This window comes from Rhinolophus ferrumequinum, chromosome 10 (assembly GCF_004115265.2).
Source record: "Rhinolophus ferrumequinum isolate MPI-CBG mRhiFer1 chromosome 10, mRhiFer1_v1.p, whole genome shotgun sequence".
NCBI classification, from domain to species: Eukaryota; Metazoa; Chordata; class Mammalia; order Chiroptera; family Rhinolophidae; genus Rhinolophus; species Rhinolophus ferrumequinum.
Window position 1 is genome coordinate 37,017,843 of NC_046293.1, and position 21,120 is coordinate 37,038,962.

A 21,120-nucleotide genomic window follows, 5' to 3' on the forward strand; every position below is an offset into this window, starting at 1 on the left:
TTTCAAGGGTAATTTACTTGAGGCAGCCAACAGGATGGCAGAGGAAAGATTCTTGGTCTTTTAGTTGCTCTCAGGGGTTCAGGCCTCACCAGATCTTATAGTCTGTTCATTCAAGGGTGGAAGTGTCACTAAAACATTTTAGCATGCCCACATACTTGAATCCTTTACTTTCACCAATGTGATCCTATTTCTAACATTCATCATGATAATTAGCAAGCTGATGATTGCACCAAAGCAGATCCATCCAGTAGATAATGAGCAAAGTGTCCCCAAAGCACTTGTCTGTTGTAACCACTTCTGAAAGTATGGGTTTCCTGATTGGAGCCCACCAGCTCCACTCTAGACAGTACAATCCTACTACCAACCAAACAGTGTTGCAGAATATCACAGGCTGTGTATGCCCACATACTTTACTCCAAAACTAAACTACACATATTGAAACATCCAGGCTATTGAGATATCCAGGGAGGTTTCATTATTATTTGTGTATTCTATTTACTAAAATAGAGAAGTGTGCTTGTTAGCAGGCACATTAGTGTGTAGAATAGTAATAGTCTTAACAAAATGTGTAAAGTGGGTTTGTGTGATGTTATTTTTGTCCATATTAATGCAGCATGCACAGAGCGCATGTGTGTACTGTATCTGCTTACTGCCTATTTGCATATTTGTCAACTCCGTGCAGCCCAAAGACTGAGTGAATCTCGGGTGTAGCTTTCTAGGAAGAAACAAAGGCTAAAGATGTCTATTGTTGAGGGAAGGCTAAGGTTTTGACACCCGCCCACACATACATACAAACACTTCAAACAAGCTACAGCTTGATGAATGCTATGTGCACATATTTACACACTTGAGCATGTAGATACAGTTTGGTACTTAATATAGATGATTTTTTGGGATAGCTTGGAATATATTACCTATGGAAGAAATGTGAGGTGATGGCATGCATGTATATCTTCTTTCTTCTAAATTTTAACTTACATTTAACCTATATGTAGCTATCATCTGTAGCTATCCCCAAAGATAAAAGTATATTGAATGTGCCGCTCTGCTTTCCCACATGTGGTAGTTTACATACGTGGTAGTAGTTGAATATCAACTAGTAGAAAAGCTTGTTCTGGAAGCAGGAAGAGTAAGAAAAGAGTCAAACAGCAGGGGATTCTAGCAGCTGGACGGGCAGGAAGAGAGAGAGGCCAGAGAGAAAGCATGAGCGCAGTGCCCTCACTGGAAGCAAAGGGCAAAAGCCTCAAAAACAGCGAGGAGCAGCAGGATCATAGCTGGAGATGGAGGTCTGGGACTTGACTTTTGGCCAGGAGGAGACATTGATGGTCTTTTCAGGAAGAACGAGGGAAGCGCTGAGTTGAGTGTAAGGAAATGTGGGCTGATTTTTAAACGATGGTTATTTTATTTATCATAATATCTGAATGCTTATCATATTCCAAGTCCTAAACACTTTATTTACATGTATTAACTCATTTAAATCTCATAAAAAGTATAGAAGCTATACTTTTTTATCCCCCATTTTACCTATGCATAAACCAAGGCAGAGAAAAACTTGCCCAAACTCACACAGGTAGGAAAAGTGGGGCAGAGCTGGGATTCTAACCCAGGTGCTCCCCGTTTACCCATTGATTTTAACTACTGTTCCATGCTGAAGCTCCGCTGTAGGAGAGAGAGGCTGGGTACTTCTGTGTTCTTTGTACTGTGTTGGGTGACGGGGACAAGGAGACAGTCCCTACCAGTGAGGGATTGTTCCGAGGCCAGTAAAGGAAGGCATGCAGTGTTTTCCTTGCTGTGGTGGAAGTTTGTAGCAGATTTTTAATTGTTGGAGGTGTGGAATCGAGAAAGGTCTCTTGGAGAAAGTGACCCTTAAACTGAGGTGCACAGTGGCAAAATTCAGAATGTTGGCTTAAAAACTGAAGCTGGATTTCATCCTTAAGCCTACTTCTTGCTTTCATCACATTTTCCAAGTACCTTTCCCCCGTGGTTAAAAACCGGTTTAAGCAAATATACCATGTTTTTAAGTCTCCTGTTTCACCTGCAAATGTGAACATTTTGTTGTTGCTGTTACTTGTTTTGGCCAGGTGGGTCAGTATGCTGTAATACTAATAATGTAATTATGTGCAGCATTCTTGTTAGAGAAGGGAAACCAAAGACTTCCCTTCATATATTCTATTTTAAGAAACACACACACACACACATGCACACAACAAACTGGACAATATTTTTGGTTTTGAAAAATATTTTTAAAAATAAATGCAGTAACTGTTGTTACTGAAAAAGGGGTGCTGTAATAAATCATAAATTCCTAACCAAGGAGGTCATGGTGGGTAGTCACTCCCCAGGCCCGTAATTTCTTTAGCAAGACGTTTTAGGCCAGCCCTGTCCATTGTTCTTGTGCATCTAGGTTAACACACCTTTGAAATGCCAGAACTAATACCCCTTGTAGGCGTAGCCACCCTCGAGAGAGCACATAATCTTAACCATCCTGCAATCCAGTCCCCACCTTGCTTTCCACCACCTTCATGTATTCTTCCCTAACCTCCCTGCTTAATTCCAAATGCAGAAAAGAAGCTGCAAACTGTAATGGCGCAGAGCATTTAAGATCTTGCTTCTCAGTATTGTCAGTTTGGGTTCAAATAAACTCTTATCAAAATTCTCTCCAGTACAGGTTTGGATCTTCTTATGTACACTGTTCAGCTTCCTGTACAAGGTGGGAAAGATCCTTCCATCATAATTTCTGTGCCTTCATTAAAAGCACCTCATAAGAAATGAAATTGTTGCCCAAATGAGAGCAGGGAAATCAACAGAGGAGTTCTGGAAATCTTGCAGCCCCTTCTGAATGACTTCCCCTCTATGCTACAGATGCCCTCTCTCCATGATGTAGCTGAATTTATTACTTATTTTTATGTAATAATTTTGTTACCTATCTTTAAAAACAAGCAAATTATAACTTTTTTAAAACTCAAAATAAATTCCATAAACAAAGTTTGTTGTTGGTGGCTTTGTTTGTTTTGTTTTTATTGCGTTGGCTCCCTATTGGTTTTATTTGGGAGTTTGTTGACCTAAATAACTAAGTGGATATCATATGTGCCGGGCTGTGCTAGGCCCTTTACCCACGTTTTCATTTAATCTTCACAACTCTGCAAGGTAAATTTACTCATTTTATGAATGAGAAAATAGGTTTGAAGAAATTTTTAGAAACTATAGTATGTTAACTAACCACCCAGAGGGAAAAGCTGGTCTGAGAGTATGAGACCAACAAAGTGAGAAAAAGCAGAGATGAGGGAGACCCTGCAAGTGAGCAAAAGAATGAGAGCTGAAACAGATGAATCAGCCAACAGACTGGTGTGGTACTGGAGGCTCCTGTGCTAGAACCCCTGGTGCTCTGAGGATACAATACCCCCCTGCCTTGGATCTGATTTGCCTTCTGTGTGTGTAGGGCGTGTGTGTTTATTTACAAATGCTTTATGGCAGTGTTTGCAAACTCCTCACAGCAATCAGGCAGATGGCCTTGAAGGGCTGAAGTGGGTTGGGTGTAAAGGCTGAGTAGTTCCTGGCGTGGTAAGTTAGAGTATTCGAATTACCTATGGGGGTGGTCCCCTCTCAGCTCCAGCTGATCACTGCCCTTAGGAAATGTGGGTGGACCAGCCTTTGGCAAAACTTCAGGTGTTTTCAGAGAAGCCAAATATCTGGATTTGGGGGGTGATTTCCATACTTTTAAAAAACATCAAAAATACTGTGTTGGCCAAACAAAACACTTCATAGTAGGTGGATTTGTGCTTTAAATTCTATCAGTGTCTTCCTGTTAGCCAGTGGGAGTAGGGTGGGGATAATACTAGCTCTTGGCTGTTAGAGAGGATTTCTTGGTGAGCTGAGGAGCCTCAGCCAGCTGCAGAGCAGGCTGAGCCAAGGCAAGGGCAGTACTCACAAATGCCCTGAGTTTAATTTTTGCTGGAGATGTAGATGTCACACTGTTTTGATAGTCTCATTGTAAGAATAATTTAAATTCAAGCTAATTTTTTAAAAAATTTAGGACATGAAATACTTCAGTGAATTTTTATGTAATTTAAAATCTATTAAAACTTTCATTTTAAGAACGAAAGATATCAGACTGCCTTCTTTAACAAACAGTATATCAAACATAATATTTGGGGGGGGGAAGTGTTGAAGAAGAAGAACATTATTAGCATATTATCCTATAAATTTAGATTTTGTCCAGTAGAAAATAAATAGGCAATGGATAGGTACTTTTATGGACAGTATAAGGAGACACTGAGGCAGTTACTTTATTAAAAGAGGAAGGAGGTGTATTGTTAGGATGACATTTGTCCTGGCTTAATGGGTCAGTCCTGGTTCACGCCTGCTGTTCTGGTATAATAATAAGAACTTCCATCCTGGATGATAAAGTATCTGGTCACCCTGTGTAAGGTCAACGTCTTAGTTGCTGGTGCCTTTCTCCTAGAGGTGGAATGAGGCAGGTATGCTGAATGACCTGGCCTCTTCTTGTCAAATTAATCACAAGCAAAGGTCGAAACCAAACCAGTCTGTCTGTACCGTAGAGGGACTCAGCTTTCCCGCAGGCCCCTGGCTGTTGCGATCACTGTCGGAGGTTTTACTTGTCAGTACCATTTAAAGTATGATTGATTATTGCTGTATCACAGTTTTCAAAGCCATTCTCCTGGTTAACTTTAACCTACTTATGTCTGTATCACATTTGATCTGTGGTATGTGAGGGAGGCATAGCAATCCCCATTTCATGGATCTATACTAGACTTAGGGTAAATACCAAAGAGCGCGATTGCTGGATCCTGTGGGAAGAGTCTGTCATGTTGTAAGAAACTGCCATACTTTTTGTCTTTCATTTTGCATGCCCACCAGCAATGAATGTCCAGTCTCACCTGCATTTGGTGTTGTCAGTGTCTTGGATTTGGGCCCTTCTAATAGGTGTGTAGTATCTCCTTGTTTTAATTTGCATTTCTCTGATGACGTATGATATAGAGCATCTTTTCATGTGTTAGGCATTTTCACATAAAAAAGTTCTTTTCCATCGGGAGGGAAGTAGTCTTAGTCCCATCCTACAGATGTGGAATGTGGGGCAGGGCAGCTGAGCTCAGTATTTCGGGGTGAGAAGGCTTTCCTTCCTGGAGAGCCTCGTGCGAGTCCTGGCGAGAGAGAGGCTGTTTGGCAGGGTGGGTGGGAGCACACACTGCATGACAGGGCTGCTGCGTTCGTGTGCAGACTCTGCCATTTACCACCTGGGCCACCTGGCTCCTAAGTTAGTTAACCACCCCGTGTCTCTTGCCTCATCAGAAAATGAGGAAAATCCGTATTTCATGGGAATATTATGAGAAATAAATGGATTATTATGCATTTAGAACAGTGGCTTTGCACATAGAAAGTGCTATTAACTGAAGTGTTTAGACAAGTTTTTTTCCCCTGACTCTGGCTTGTACCGAGTGATTCTCCTGGTCTCCGGGACGCTGTAGCACAGCCTGGCCTCAGCCTTAAAGGGGTGAGATAGTTATACCCAGTCCGGTTTCCCCAGCATCCCACGTTGAGTTCTCCCCCACCCAGGAGGTGGGGTGACCTTTATAATTTCTGTTCATCCTCCTCTAGAATCCTGCATCTCCCAGGGCCATAGAGATGTTGCTAATGCCAGTTATTAAAAGTCACATCAGATGCACTTACGAGGTCTGACAATTAAGTTCACAAACTTGTAATGATGTTGCTAACCTTTTTTGATATCAGAGGGATTATTCATTATGAATTTGTACCAACTGGACAAACAGTTACCAAGTTTACTATTTGGAAGTGCTGAAAGGGCTGCGTGAAAAAGTTAGACAACCTGAACTTTTCGCCAACAATTCATGGCTCTTGCATCACGACAATACACCAGTTCACAAGGCACTGTCTGTGAGGGAGTTTTTAGCCAGTAAACCAATAACTGTATTGGAACACCCTCCCTACTCACCTGATCTGGACCCCAATGACTTCTTTCTTTACCTGAAGATAAAGGAAATATTGAAAGGAAGACATTCTGATGGCATTCAGGAGATCAAGGGTAATACAATGACAGCTCCGATGGCCATTCCAGAAAAAGAGTTCCAGAATTGCTTTGAAGGGTGGACTAGGCACTGGTGTTTGTGCACAGCTCCCCAAGGGGAGTACTTTGAAGGTGACTGTAGTGATACTCAGCAATGAGGTATGTAGCAGTGTCTCTAGGATGAGTTCGCGAACTTAATTGGCAGACCTCGTATTCCCAAAAGCTTGCTCTGCAGAGGAGAAACTGAGAGGCTCAAGGAGATTATGACTCAAATTCCCATCACAGCACAGTGGGATGAGGGTGTTTGCTGTGCTACCTCCAGAGTGGGTAGAGGACAAGGCCAATTTTCTTTTTGGAGCCATGATTTCATAGTGTGAATGGCCTCACGTTTCTTGGGTCGGCTGGACCCTCAAAGCTCTTGGGTCCCCTGTGCCCTTTGGGGCCTGCGATGTGCAGGCTGCTGCCAGTTCCCGAGTCGTGCCAGGGCTGCTTGCCTCTGAGCGCTGCTGCTGGCCTGGCCTCGTCACCTGGTTTCCATCTCAGTGGTGCAGGGATTAGACATCCATTGGTCCCTTCAGTGTGTTTCCCACGCTTTTGATGTCGCTGGCTTCTCAAGGCCCTTACACAGTTCCCTGTTACTTTCTGCTCCTCCTCCCCTCTTCTGCCACTTTGGTTTGCTTTAATCATTTTCCTTTCTTTTTCCCCTTTTGCCCCCACCCTTTCTACACTGCCCCTTGTATGTTTCTGCCATTTTTCCTGCCGCTGGGGGGTCAGGAGTGGACTCTTGACTTTTAGAGCTATTGTAGGCAGTGAAGTGGTATTAACTGGAACATGGTACGAACTGACCGAAATCTGAGAAACATCATGAGAACTATGCAGTCTTGCCTCTTAGCTTTCTTTTGGTTAGCTTGGGGCCAAATTGAACGTTATTAGCACGCACTACCATTGATATCATATGCTCTCAGCAAGGAGAAAGAGTACACCAAACTAAACTGAAAACTTAGGGAGACTGTATATAATTCCAGAAACGCTCTGAGGACATCCCTTCCTTAAGGCACTAAGGAAATGATGATGTTTCAGAAATATGTCAAGAGCAATCTGCACAAGTCTCCGACTTAAATAGTGTTGAAACATAACGACACTCTTTTCTTTAACTTAAGGTAGCTTTATTGCTTATGCTTTTCTTTGAACTGAAATGAAGACATGTATTCAAGAGTAACATATACGAGTATTATGAAAGCTCAATTTAGAAAATTAGACAACTGTTTAAAGCATACTTGAATGTGCCAACATACTATCATAATTTTCAACTTCAGTAGTAGAGTATTCTTTGCTCTCTACCTTTTTCGCCTTTTTTAGATGTATGCTAAAATTTTTCTATCAACTCTTGTTTTAAACAGAGAATGAAAATCATTGTCACTTGAAATTAGTGTATTTTAAAAATTAACCTTTTCCTTCCATTTGAACTTATTTTTCTTCGAGGTAGGGTCTTTTTAAAATTAGTTCTCTGAAAGTCACAACTTTGTTTGTTTTTTATTTTTTTCTTTCATTTAAAGAAGCATCCTTCTCCACCCACCTCCTTACCCCCCTCATTCCCCAACCCCTTCCCCCCCCCCCCCCCCGCAATGAATCCGTCCTTGTGTGGGGAAAAGGAAAAGAAAAATTTGTATCAGCTAGCTGCCTGCACTGCCACCTCAGAAAATAGCGTGTCAAATTCCTGCTTTATCTAGACGCCCCCTCCTGGCCTTCCTTTTATCCTCATTTACTGAGTGTGCCAGATGTGGTGCTAAGTGCTGGGACTATAAAAAACAAATGAGACAGGACTCCATGGTGCAGTAGGGGAGTAGGTCTAACAAAAACACGAAACATTGTGGATCCCTCCAAAGAATTCCCTTAGTATGTTTAGAGAAATTATATTTGCTAAAGGACTGTTCACAACCTCATCGGTTTTATTACATTTGTGGTTTACTTCATTTAAATTAAAAACCACTTAACTTACTTGAATTTTTCCTGGTCATAGAAAGCAGCTCTTTCAGACGTGTACCTATCCTGCCTAAATTCTTCTGCAAACTCACTGTGCCTCCAACAAAGCCTTGTACTTTCTGAGCGACAGTAGGCAGTTTTGTGATGTCTCCTTTGCAGAAGGAGCCTGCTTCCATTTCTATTCTTCAGGTCTTTTTCCCTTCTAACATTTCTATCAGTTTGATGTTTTCTCTTAAAATGGCCCAGCCGAGTGTTCTGTCCTAATCACTGGACTACACGGAGGATTGGACTGCTTCTCAGTGCTTACTTGATGTAACCCTTTAATATGTCCCAGTATCACATTTGTCTGCTCCGTGTGCTATAGGGAAATGCAGCTTCTATGAATGTGGTTCTGTTTGCCCTTTAAACTGCATACACTTCACAGTGGCTGTTCTGGCCAACTCAGATTGGAATAGGTCTTCAGTAAAGACACCTGGATAATTTGACGACTATTTATCAAAACTTTGCAATTAATCTGCAAACAGCTCTCTGGCATATGCGATATTGAGATGTTAGCCAAGGGAAGGAGACCCTATACAAGTAATCATTGGATACCACATCAGCACAGTTTATAAGACACATTTTTCAAACTTGTCTAATCAAAAAGTGATTGCTCGGCTATTTAAAAAATAATTGATCATATAATTTGCTTGTCTTTCTCTTTTGTTGCTCTTCACTTTTCTGCATGACATTTAATAACAAATCATAAGACTGACAAGGATGCATTTCAGTTCCTGTGGTTGATGGCTCAGTTTATTAGCCCAGAAGGGAAAGGTTCAGGAAAGAATGTGAACACTTATTAGGAGCAGCATGGGTCATGTGAACGAACCTGGGATGGAAGTCTGTTAGAGAAAAGCAGACACCTGAGTTCACATCACGGCTCCACCATTCACCAGCTGTGTGAACCTAGAAAGGTACCACGTCTTCTGAAATCTTAGTTTCCTCATCTGCAAAATGGGAATTATAAGATTTACCTTCACGGGAGACAGAGTGTTGCTGGCATTTATTTACTTACTGAGTGTTTACTATTTTTTAAAAGGCAGGATCTGGGCTGAAATCAAGTCACCTAATCTTTCTGAACCTCAACTTTTTATTATGGGACTTGTAACATATTAATATGAAAAGTCTCAAAAAATGTACAGTCACATACAAGTATAATAAGTTATTTCATGAAGGTAACTGAACATCTACCCATCAGAATGTGAACTCTACTGTAGTTTTCTTCAGGTCTCTTTGGTGCTTCCAAAACATTTATTTGGTTTTATTATTACTAGATATTAGTTATGTCCCATAAATATTGCATAGTTAGTGGAAAGAAACCCATCTTACCTACCTTTATAATCTCTACTATATTTTAAATACAATAAGGGCTTGGTAAGTCTTTATTATATGAATAATTATTTTTATTACTATTGCCCTCTGCTTTGCAAAGTAATGTAGCTGATAGCATAATGGATTTATTTCCACAGAAAGTCTACCTGTTCTTTCTGTAATTTTGTTTTAACATTTCATATGGAATATGTAAAACCTAAGATACCTTTCTTACTAACACTGCATATTGCTTTTAGCAGAACTGTGTTAATATTCAGAGATGTAGGATGTCTGTGAGTTTTGATGTCTTCAACATCAAAAAAAAAGAAACTGCCTTCAATGTTCCTCCCCTTTCCCTTATTAAAAACACTAAAAATTTAGGAGAATTTCAAATTTGCATATTTGTGGTTCTAATTTATTTTGTGGATACAAGGAGATCACTTATGAAAATTTGCTATCACATTTTATTTAGAGTTGAATATTTACTTATGATTGAATATACTTAAATATTTATATGGATTTTTCTCTTTTCAGTAAAAAGAAACATGCTTTTTTAACTTGCAAACATCTTAGAGTCATAGGAAGTAGCTGGTTTCCTCCAAAACCTTTAGACTTTTTCTTACATGACCTACGAGACTTGGACAACCAGAACAATAAGCTCTTTTCTGATTTCTACAGTAATAAATGGGCCACTGTTGTCCAGTGGTTATCCTTCTTGGTAGGCCTCGTTTGGAGGAAGGGAATATACCAAATCAGTAGTCATAAGAGACATCTACAAGCAAATGAAGGGCCTGCATTCTTCATTTGTGAAAAAAGGAAAAAAGGCACCACCTCTTGGAAACTGGAATTTATTTTGCTCTTGAGTTCTTTTCATTCGTTTTGCTTGTGTTCGGTATAGGATTGTACAATAATAACCTGTTATTGTGTTCATTTACATCAGTAACTTCTACTTGCATTCTTATAAACTAATTTAAATAAAGACGGTGTAGGCAACAGTAGATATTTTAGTTATCTACCGCTGCATTACAAGTTGCTTGGAACCTAGGGACTTAAAACAATAAACATTTTTTATCTCACCTAGTCTCTTTGGATCTGGAGTCCAGGAATGGTCTAGGTGGGTGGCTGTGGCTTGGGATCTTTAATAAGGTTGTAGTCCAGGTGTTATTCCATGTTGTAAATAGTCTGTATGAAGGCTTGACTGGGGCGGGAAGATCTGCTTCCAAGGTGGTTCCCTCACATGCCCAGCAGATTTGAATGGCTGTTGGCAGGAGGCCTCAGTTCCGTACCACGTGAACCTCTTCCTAGAGCTGTTTGAATGCTTCTGTGACGTATGTGATCAGAGAGCAAGATGGAAGCTGCAGTGTCTTTTATGACCTAACCTGAAAGTCACATGTCATATCCATGATATCCTACAGGCCATACAAGTTTACTCTGCTCATTGTGGGAGGAGAATACACAAGGGTGTGAAGACCAGGAGGCAAAACTTTTTGGAGGCTGGCTACCACAATAGGAAAATGCCAATCTTTAGAAGTGTCCAGTGAGTGTTCAAATAACCTTACTTTTAATTTTATCAAAAATAATATAATTATTTGAGTATAGAGATTTCTAATTTTTATCTTTCTTTTACCCCATATTGCACATGTTGGTATATGTTTGTTATGGGTCCATTTCATTTACTTATGTAATAGATATCTGTTTTTCAGATATATGGTCATAGGAGAATTATATCTAGGTAAAAGGAATCTTTTAGCTAGGCAGGGCTTTCGCTGATGATAAGCTTACAACCATTGCCATTCTGTAAAACCCTCTGAATTCATCATGCCCTCGACGGGCATTTATCGAGCACCTCCTATGTACTGGGTGCTGTAAATGCAGGTATCCATGCAAAATGTCTCTGTCCTCAAGCGAAGGCAAACATTTCAGTATGATTTATGCTAAATATTTACAATAGAGTTGTATATTGGAAATGGTGAGGTTTGTTGTTTAAGATCGTGGGCTCTGAAGTTCATTTGCCTGAGTTCAATTCCTGGCTCTCCTATTTAATAGCTCTATGACCTTGGGCCAGTTATTTAACCTTTCTATTTTTTTAGTTTTCTTTTCTGGTTATTGCCTCATCGCAGCTTACCTACCTTGTCGGGTTGTGAGGATTTAGGAAGCACTGGCAGTGAGTACTGTTAGCCAGCCCCTTGGGAGTACCTGGAATGATTCGTTTGGGAAGGTTCCCAGGAGATGTGAGCCATGGGAGCTCTCTCTTGGAAGGTGAGTTGGAGTTTGGTTAACATGGAAAGTTGGTGGGGCCCGGCAGGGGAGACAGCTGAGGCCTCACAAGGACCAGAGAGGTGAGGGCAGGTGTACAAGAGCATGAGTCACTCACTTCTTGTCAGGTTTGCCATTTCCCACAGGCATCCAGGACACCAGCAGGACTGGGACACTTTCTGTCCCATCCCAAAGATCCTTGACTCATCCAGAATTTTACAATTATAAAAATCTTAAAAGGAGAGATTTTCATGTCAGCATATACTCATATCTAAGTCAGTATCATTTTGAATTATATATGAAGGAATAAGCATCATAATCTTGGCCTTTAAGTGTCCCGCTGTGGTAATAATTACTATTGTATGGACAAAGAAGATAATGGTTATGTCAATTTTAAAAACACTTTCTCAGCTGTCCATTTCCCACTTCTAAAAGATTGTCTTGAAAACAAAACTAAAAAGAGAGATGAGGTTTTAAAGGAGAAAAGATGGGTAGGAAAAGAGATTTTGATTTAAATAAATAAGAATCCCTTTGCCAACCAGGATGGATTCCAGGTAGCTTCTAGGTCAAAGGATGGGAATTACGGTGATCAGTCTGTTTGGCCTCTTCTCTCGTGATTCTGAATTTGCCCCCCGGACAGTCCTCTTTCCCAGCAGGGTTGCCCCTCCATTACTTTTTGGATGATATCATGCTTCATGGTCAGGCCCTTTTCCCAAGGCACATCAGCCTCAAATGTGTCTTTCCTCTAGCTTCTTTAGGAGAAAAGTAGTTGAAGCCAGAGGCTCTGAACCATCTGATATAAGAGGATGAAACAGGAATTCTGTGGTATCTAGTTGGCTTAAAGCCTATTTGTTTTCATTAGGAAAAAGAATTAATGTGACTGCTACTCTCTTTTTCTTTTAAAACTTGGATGCATGCACTAATGAACCTTTGCACTGTAGCTATAACGCTATGTAAAAAATAATCAGAAACGAATGGCATTTTTATAACAACTATTAAGTTACATGAAGCGTTAGTCTAATAACCAGATTGGGAGACAATGTCTCCATTCAGAAGTATAGTTGCTGAGCAGGGAGAACCCAGTCATGGAAGGGGACGTTTGGACTAACTTCCCCTTCCTCAGCTGTGTTTGAAATTTATATATTTTCTGATCACTTGCATCAGATTTCGGGTCTACCGGCTCTTTCTCCTTACATTATTTCTAGTTTGATATTTCATAACTAAGAATTTGTAACTTTGTTGGTGGCGTTTTCTCTACATAATAAAAATAGTTCAGTTTCTTGGGATATTAAAAAAAATGGTTGACAGAAGATGGTCTTGTTACTAAAGTAAACCTTCCTATAAATAAATGCAGAAACATCTGTTAAGGGCATAGTCTGAATGCAGCAGACATAGGAATTGCGTCAATTCTCATCTTGTAGCCAAGATTTCTTTCTTAAACTTTCTTTATAACTACTGTCATGGCAGCATTTCACATTCTCACAGCATTAGGCAATAGAATGGTCAAAAGAACTGGATCCAAGTTACCCTCTTTCTTAGGGTAGCCAGTGGTGCTAATTTGTACTCACCAAGGAAAAGTGCGGCATGTTTTTGTTTTTATTTTTTAGGACTGAAAACCTGAGCTCTCTCTTTCAACTTCATTTTTAGGCCCTGGCTTTAAGCAGTTTTCTAAATGTCTAACTGCTAAACTGCTTTCAAGAAATGATTGTGGTGTCGCAGGGAGCTTTGGTCGGGGGGAAAAGAAGTCACAGAGTCTTTCCTAGAACTCCATGGGTCCATCAAATGACCTTTTCAAAGAAACAACTGAAATTCCTGTTTCAAAGGCACAAAAATATGAATTGAAACCAAATCAAACAAACCCACCCCACAAGTAACTGCAATTCAACTAAAAGGGAGGGTTGGAAAGGGGAGGAAACATTCTTGGGAAAATTATTTGAAGCTGAAAGCTTGTGTATTTTGCTCTGTAATAATTATAAGTTAAAAATGGGATGGTGTAGCATTTTTTAAGGTAAAAATTAGCCATGCTTATAAGAACACTGTGTACCTTTTCAGGTGCCTGTGTATCTCCTCCTAGAATACCTGCCTGGTGCTCTACCCTTCCTCAGGACTACCTCACACTCCTCCCGCTTGGGGACTGCAGCACAGCAAGGTGAGTCTGTGCATTTGCACTTCTTACCTACTTTCTAGAAGAATATTGCCTGCCGTGACTTCAAAAAAAAAAAAAAAAAAACACTTCAAAAGTTTGGGAGACTTAGAGATTGTGTTTCAGTGGTGAACTCTTAAGAATCATCGTTTGTAAGCCCTTTATTTAGATAAGTCGGAGTATGGTTAGTGGTGGTATCTTTTTGCCACTGTAATGTAAAACCTTGGTTCAAGTTTGGGTCAACACTACTAGCTTCATGAAACATGCTTTGGGTTTCAAATTCGGAGTCTGAAGCAAAATTTTGCAAATTGGTGCAAATCCACTCTTGTGCTTCCTGAGCACTATTCTAATGTTTTAAATGGACGTCCCCTTAAAGCAGAGACTAGGTATTTCTAACAGTGAGAGGCTAGAAGGTCTTGATAGGTCTGAAATATATCTTATAGTTTGAGCCTCCATCTCTTTAGTAGTGTCAATAATTGACTCCATTAAGTACGGGGGAGGGGGGGCACAAAATCCCTTGAGGTGAGAATATACTATTAAATTATTTTCCACTTGCTTTTTGTATGCTTGGTGTGTATTGTCTCTTGAACATTAAAGCGACTTATTTGTCCCAGGAAGGAAAATAATTTGACCTTGTCTGTAGTAAATAAATCACTTTTGAATAAACTGTTCACATTTTACAGGTGAATAAACTCTTTAAGGGCACCAACCAGTGTGCTGTCTCATAAATCCCTTAGTTCTTCACTTGCAAAAGTTATATGCTTGCATTTTTGCCTAGATGATGGATTTCAAAGGTCTCACATAAATTAATTTCCCCTTGAAATAAAAAAATATAACCGTAGAGCCTTCTAGTAATTACTAGACTATGTAGAAGGAATGGATTCCCAAAAGCAGAAATCCATATTCTCACTGGTTCAGTTCTCGTATGGACTCGGCTACATTGCTTGTGGATTAGCAAAAACTGACAAGAAGACCACAAGTGTTGAGAGTAAATGATTGCCTGATTGTAATAAGGCAATTTTGTTATATACACGTGAGAACTGAAAAATTCTAGTTGGGCCCTGCTATTTGTAATGCCCTGCATAGTTGTAATACAGTCTAAAGAAGAAAAGCATAAGAAAAAAAATTATTATGTAGCTCAACTGACTAAAGTTCGCTCCATGATTAGTCTCTTAAATTGTAGTTTTAGCTTCCATTACTGATGAAGCTATTCTGTGATTCTTTTTTTTTACATGAATTATTTTCTGTTTAGCAGGATTTATGTTTAAGTTATACCAAAAAGGAACTGTAATTCAAGTTTAATGTTGAGCGATTGTGTACATTTGAGTTTGAGCAATTTAATTATTTTATTTCTCTTGGAAAACTAGTAGTTATCTACTAATACAGGTAGGACATGTATGAGTTGCTTGGAGATTGCTGCTGAAGAGTTTTCATTTTTCGCTGTTTCTTCTCAAATGCTCAGTATGCTAAAAATTAGATGCCTTTGATTCAAGTGCAAAGAGGCTCCCATAGCATACTGCTTTGTTTCCTTTTTTAAATGATGTTTTGTTTGTTTTACATAAATGAAGGGTATAGCTATATGTAAAATTTATAAAACGTTTTTGCCTTTGCTGGCTACTGAAGTAACTCAGTTTACTCATAGGAAGAAGGTAGGTGAGTTCTCTAAGCCTTTCCAAAAGAAACATCTAATTTTAGTCATGTTAACTTTGATGAGCAACAAAACCAGCTTTAAATTCTCAGTATTGCCTTAATTTCTTTTCTCATGGGGCTACTTAAAATTTTTAATGTCTTACAATCAGATTATCTCTATTAAATCATATTTTCTCCATAATGATACAATTTCTCTCAAGCCATTATTCTTTTAGAGAATGATGACAGAGAATAACTCCCACTTTTATCACAAGGCATCTTTGTTACGTTTATAAATTTGCAACAGTGTGAGAGCAAACTTTAAATTCCGTATTTTCTCTAAAAAAAGACAGATTAAGTAAAACAAAATAAGATGTTACAGATTATTTATTTGCATCTCTTTCTTTTGGAAACAGGACTGCAATCTTCCCCACCCCTGTTTTCTGGTACCTTCCTGTAAAAAGCATTAGTGAGGGAGAAAATAATGATAAACAGGATTTAGCTCTATACTCTTCTTTCAAACTGCCTTGCAAGTAATTTCCTATAGTTTCTGTGCTCAAGCATATGGTGGTAATATACTGTGCCTCTGGGAATGTGGAGTAGTTTCAGAACACTCTCAGCATTTTGTGTTTTAAGGGGTGTGTGTGTGTGTGTGTGTGTGTGTACGCATGTGTGTTCAGCTCAGATTTTCTGTCCCATTTGGACTTAAGGGAATTTATTTTTTATATGCTTATCCTTGGTTTTCAGGGTTTAGATGGGTCATTTCTGCATAAAACTGCTAAAGAGATGTTTTTGTTGTAACAGGTAATTCATGCACACAAATTTTAGGAGGTTTGAAATGATCCTGTGGAGAAAACAACTTGGTAGAAAGGGGACATTTTCTGTAATTTAAGTTGTCATAGTAACCTGCATCAAGACTTGTACCTGGAATTCAGGTCTGAAGAATTTCAGTGACAATAAACATTTTGGTTGCATTTATTGTCTTCTTTCCTTTCCTCCAACAAAAGAGCTACCTACTGTGACCTAATTATTTCATTTCTCTTTTTAGAGGATGGGTAGCAGTTTGCAATTTTTTAGCATTTTGAAATTTCCCTGGTAAAGTAAAAATGAAAATTTGGCCATTTACATTTGAAGTTGACATCTTGATAATGTATTATATCTCAAACTCATTATTTCATGTGGCAAATAGGTTCAATATAATGGTTACTTAATGAAAATGAAGGAAACAGGATTTGATGAGGATTTGAAGAAATTGCCACATACATTTGTTAAATGCAAGTCTTAAGAGTATTGGAATCTGGAGCTCTGAATCAAGAGTATTGATTCATGGAATGCTTATCTAGGAATGTCATGACTTTCTTAATATCAAATGCTTATGTTATGGCGTCTCGTACTGTAGTCTTAAGAACAAATGTATTTTAATAAAAAATTGAGATATCATTTTTATTAGCAGAGTAAGTTTTTTTGAGAAATTTGTATCCAGACATTATTTTTAGATATGCTATCTTCTACAAAGGGCGGTAGAATGTTTTTTCTAAAGAGAGCCTTTTTTAGGGTTTGCTTCTCTCTTGCCTTCTGCAAGACACTGATTGCTAACCAAGATTATTTGCAGTTAAAAATATTCTCCATCTGGTGATTGAACACACAACGCAATATACAGATGATGTATTATAGAAATGTACACTTGAATTCTATATAATTTTAGTAACCAATGTCACCCCAATAAATTTAATTTAAAAAAATGTTCTCCATAACATAAGGAACATTAAGAGAAATAAGAAGGTAAGGATGTGTGTGTCCATTCTTTTTAGGAAACTTGAAAATAAATTGGAAGAGTTTGTGGCTAATAAAATTTAGAAATTATGGGATGTAACTCTAGTTGTTTGTAGATCAAAAAGTGATAATATTTTTGTAGATATTTTGATACTTTCCCACACATGTATGAGAATTTTAGTCCAAGGGATGATTTTTTTAAAAAAGCATAAATCAAAATGTAATTTTAAAAAGTATAAAGGTAGATTTGGAAAACCTAAATAATCCATTTATTGGCAAAATGTGAAGGAAAATAAAATCACTCATTGTCTCACTGTTTAGATATATATCTATTGTTAAGAGACCTCTATTGAATAGAGATGTCTATTGTTAATATTTTATGGGAAGTATGGATAATTTTTTAAACAAATTGCAATCAAGCTGTCAATAGCCAAAATACTAATAATGGTGAATTATTAAAATTAGCAACATAACCAGCTATCATCACTACTGTCTAAAATAGCTCTGAAATATCAAACTAGTATATTAAGAAAAGAAAAAGGAATGAGAGAACTATTGGAAAGGATAAGGATATTTGTAGATACTAACAAATCCCCAAGAAAATCAAGTGAAACTAATTTAGTGTAGCAAGATTTCACAATAAATAATGTAACATGATCTATATAGTAATAATAACCATTTCAAAAATATAAGAAAAAAAGGAGCCCATTTATAGTAGCAAGAAAAACTATGCTGAAGAGTAAACTTTGTAAGAAATATAAATGGCATGTAGGAAACTATTAACTTCATTGCAAGGATGGGGAGACTGAGTGTTTCTAGATATGAAGACAATTAGTTTCAATCTCTTTATATTTATTTGTTAATTTAATATAGTTTTAATCAAAATCTCAGTGGTAATTTTTCATAGATCAGTGATTCTGAATTTTATTTTTATAGAAAAAATAAGAGCCAAAAACTTTTTATATAAAGAATAATAATGAAGGAGAATTGGTAATGCTAAATTAGTTAAAAAATAGTATGATGTTGATAAAATAGACAAATACTTGGAAGAGAATAGAAAGCTCAGAAGAATGTGGTATTGATAAAATACCCTTACAAATAATGAATGTAAAAGTATAGTAGTTAATATACTAGGAGAGAGTCCATGAATAGCTGATAGATTTGGGGGAAAGATAAACAAAATGTAGTACGTAGCAAATTACATTTTAACCTTTGCAAATTACATTTGATTTATATATGTAATTACATTAAAAATAAAACGATTACATTTAGCATGTCAAATTACAAAAGGTATTCTCTCTTTAATATACAAAAAATAGAGTTATTACCCATATATAAAGAATTATTTCAAGTCAGTAAGAAAATAATGCCCAATTAAAAATTAGTTTGTAGTTCTTAGTAGACAGTTTAAAAATGAATATAAACAGATTTAGACCTAAAGATTTGTTCAATCTTAATACTTAACAAAGAAATATCATAGTTCATATATTATTAAAGATTCAAAAACATGTACATGACACACATATGTGACCTAAACATAAAAGGTAACATAAGCAAACCAACGTAATTCCTAATGTTGGCAGTGGAAGAAACAAGATCAGAATGCTTATATAATGTAACTAGAAGATAGACGACTCTGCAGCCAGTAATGGATCTGTCTACCACCGTACCTACTTACCTACCTACTTATCTAGTTTTTTTAACAAAGCTATTTAATGAAGTGGAAAAATGGTAGTAACCTAAAAAGTGAAAATTAAGGATATAATTTATAATGTCCTTATATTGTCACTTATACTTTTAAAAGTATACTTACATAGAAAATAAATGAGAAGGCCATCTACAAAAATGTTCCTGATGATTATCTCTAAGAACTACAGGAAAATAATAATTGTTAATTTTAAATTATTCCAGATGTCTAAAACAAACGTATTATATTTATATTCAGAAATTTGAAAATGGATTCAGTTTTTCAAAAACAACCAAACGTCTAAGATCTCCTTATATGCCTTCTTAAAAAAAAATGTTTCCTGTAAAGATGTATTTATTGAGATGGACTATACACAGTAGTGAATAACGAGGGCGTGGATCACCAGAGTCATTGGGCAGGGCTGCACAGACGGCGTTCCTGGCTGCCATTCACATTAGGCTGTGGTGTGTACCTGTGCGTCCGGTACCGTGCTTCCTGCAAGTGTGGGGCCCAGCATCCCTGGGAACGACAGAGTGATATGTCCCTGTGTTACTATACCTGGAGATTGGACACCTGTTGATCCCCCTCTCCTTCTCTGGAGATTACCTTAGCTGTGCTATTGGATACGTTTTGTGTATCGATGTTTCTGCTGTGTTACGTACTTACTTCTCACACCTCCTTAATGTATCTTTACAGTCCGTTTAGACATAGTAGGTGGTAATCATAACTGCACATGTGGTTCCTCAGTTTACAGTGGAGGGTTGATCTCTATTGTTTGAATTAAGCACATTTTGACATTGAAAGGTATCAATTGTAGTGTTGAACCATACCCACTTTTCCCTGTAAACTCTGTGTGGCATGCTGTTTTTCTTTTGTGCTTTCCTGTTTTTCTGGATGAATCATAGTCTAAATAGGGGGAAATTTTAAAAAAATATTTGAAGTATGAATTTTTATATGCATTTAATAGACTGCGTGAATCAAAGGCACTTGTTTTGTGCATCAGCTGCAGAGATGTTTTTCTTCTTTGGGAAAAGAAATCTAGCTGAATCTTGAAAATTGATAAAATGATTGATAATGTGCATACCAAATGTGTTTTTCTTGTGATTCATAAATAACTTCTAAAACAACAAAACTGGAGGAAGTAAAAGACCTCAGGGTTTGGATCTTTCGCAAAAGGATGCAAGCCTTTTCACCATTACCTTCCGTAATTGTTCATCAGCAAATCTGTATTCAGACCTGGTGTTGCCCAGCGTTTAGGCTTACAGAGAGTCTACTGGGAGTTAGACAGGTAGTAAATAATCACAGTCATGTCATAAATGATGCAGTAGTGGAATGAAAAAGGTGCCATAGGAGCACATGGTGAAGGCTTTAACTGTGTAGCGGTTAAGGAGGGCTGCTTATGGATGTCATTGGAGCCAAGCATTTAAAGCTGAGTAGGTCTTTAGGGACTGGGGACAAGGCCTTCCAGAACAGCCTGGGACATAATATATGCAAAGCTTAGAAAGGCACATAGGAGCATTATGTTTGGAAATAAATGAGTGCATTGGGTGTGAATATGAGCGTGGATGGGAAGGAGATGACTGACTTAAAAAACAGGATTCTTATTCTAGTTGGATAGAAACAGCCTTTTCTTTTAGGGGCTCTAGGATTTATGGTAATTGAAAGGATCAGAATTATTTAGAGGTAGACAAAGTTGTAGTTGGAGGACAAATAGAAGTATTGATGATTTAGAGTAACTTCAGATATCTGTGTAAGGAGAAAATTACTCTTGCTTTATATTCTTGATATTTTTTGTCTAATCTCAAGAAATTAACATATCCTCATGCTTCAAAAGGATATTGCTACTTTAAAATGTTCTCACTTTAAAAATTAGATATAAATGTTGTAGGTAACATTAAAAGCTATACTGTTTCCAGCCAATTGATTCAATGTTCCATTTACTTTGTATTTTCTCCTGTGAACTGTTCTACCCACTAGAGAATTTTACTGTGCAAATTCTTTGCAAGTTTTGCTTTGTCAGAATGGGAATTGTGTGAGGGATGAAATGATTAAAAGTTGATTTTTTTGGGGGGTGGGGAGTACAGCAAATAATGCTTTTAGAAAAATAGCCTGTTATTAACTACCATTTCTATTCCATTTTGCTCCCAAGGATCATTTGAATGTCTACTCTCAATCTTTTTATTCTATCAAGAAGTAGAAATATGAATAGTAAGTTTTAGTATTAACAAAATAGTTTAACTTGATATACAGTAATAC

The 21,120-nt window shown here is 37.8% G+C and overlaps 1 protein-coding gene across 1 annotated transcript in view; it reads left to right on the forward strand.

Moving 5' to 3' along the window:
- RASSF8 (Ras association domain family member 8) overlaps positions 1 to 21,120 on the forward strand; it is a 102,158-nt gene that overhangs the window by 19,419 nt on the left and 61,619 nt on the right. Inside the window, exon 2 of the mRNA XM_033118126.1 lies at positions 13,685 to 13,781. The gene's annotated coding sequence lies outside the window, so the exon portion shown is untranslated. The remainder of the gene's footprint in view (positions 1 to 13,684; positions 13,782 to 21,120) is intronic.